Raw genomic sequence first — 1,402 nt, 5'->3', positions numbered from 1 at the left:
ATACTTAGTTATCAATGAAACTCAGTAAAGAAAATTAACATTTTTTTTTTTTTTGCCATATTTACAATTACAGTTTTATTAAGGCTATTCTCAGTAGGAGGCAGATATGGAAGAAGAGCTCTCACATCCCTCAACATCCATAGTAATAATAAGGGGGTTCATGGCTCTTAGATAAGAGGTAGGCTGGAAAATTAGGGGTTTCCGGGTCTGCCTGCAAAGACACCGAGGTCGTCCTATCCTAGAAGGGGTCTGCTATAATCCGCCAACAATTAGATGAGTCATGGGGGTCCTGGTCCAGAATACGGAGTTGGGGGTCCTGGCTTCTCCCACTTGCATGTCCTCTCCTCATGCTCCTCCTAGCTCCCTTGTTTGGTCCCTGTATCCTGACCTGTCTTGTTAAGTTTGTCTCCTCATGCCTAGAATCCATAGAATTACAAATAGTTGTGACATCTGGACCACCATTATACCAGCCCCTAGGCCAGGAAGATCAGGAGTTTGATGCCCTATAAGAATTTAAAAAGACATCAAAAGGGAGGATTAAACAGGAATTTTCACTCAAAAGGCTAATTAGCTCTTTGTTCTGCCTTTGTAGACATGCTTGCTGCACAGGCCATACTGGAAAATTAAAGACTCATCTTCCCTTTTGCTGCTTCTGTCTAAGCAACAAATGTAACTGCCTGTACCGCGCAGCAACTCCCACACTTTGCAACTCTTTGTAACTGCCGGCAGCCAATAGCAACTCATGGGTTTGTAACCATCTGAGGACAAATGAACCAATCGGCCCATGCCGAATAAGACCTATATAAGCAATGTTGCAACTGAGCTCTGGGCTCATATCTTCAGAGCAATAGCTCCTCTGGGACCTAATAAACTGGAGTTCTCCGACTGTTCTCCAACTGTTCCAGTGCTGCTTGGTTTCTGATTTTTGCAACTTTTCTTCAACAGTTACCTGTGACCAGCAAGCTGAGGAAAGGTGAGGCATTATCCCCAGGCTTTGGACGGGGGCGGGGCGTGGAAGCAAGCAGTTTCTGGAAATTTCTGGAATCCAGGAACCATAATGGCGTGAATCCAGGAGGGATTAAAGCGGCCCTTCCCCCTCCCTCTTTGACTTCTGGTGTCTCCCAGGAGCCCTGTTAGCTGAGGATAGGACTGGAGGCGCGGCCATAGACGCCGACGCGCCCCCACCCCCACGTCGGTCCCCGCGGACCACGTTGAGTAGAGAAGGGTGGAAAGAGCCGGCCTGGAGGGGCAATGGGAGAATACGGAGACCCCCGGCGGGGTGAACAGCCGCACCCCGCCCACTCGCACCGGGCCCCACAGGCCCTTAGGCAGAGCTCACGCGAGAGGTGGCCGGGCCGGTTGCCATGGAGACCCCGGGGCCCGGCGCGGCGGCGCGGGGCCC

The 1,402-nt window shown here is 50.9% G+C and overlaps 1 protein-coding gene across 1 annotated transcript in view; it reads left to right on the top strand.

Moving 5' to 3' along the window:
- Nucleotides 1-828: 828 nt before the first annotated feature.
- PNMA8A (PNMA family member 8A) overlaps nucleotides 829-1,402 on the top strand; it is a 4,976-nt gene continuing 4,402 nt past the window's right edge. The window contains exon 1 of the mRNA XM_025046787.1: nucleotides 829-973. The gene's annotated coding sequence lies outside the window, so the exon portion shown is untranslated. The remainder of the gene's footprint in view (nucleotides 974-1,402) is intronic.

The sequence above is a fragment of the Pteropus alecto genome, unplaced genomic scaffold (assembly GCF_000325575.1).
Source record: "Pteropus alecto unplaced genomic scaffold, ASM32557v1 scaffold194, whole genome shotgun sequence".
Lineage (NCBI taxonomy): Eukaryota > Metazoa > Chordata > Mammalia > Chiroptera > Pteropodidae > Pteropus > Pteropus alecto.
Note: the sequence above shows the minus strand (reverse complement) of the source record. Positions and strands in the feature narration are given on the sequence as shown.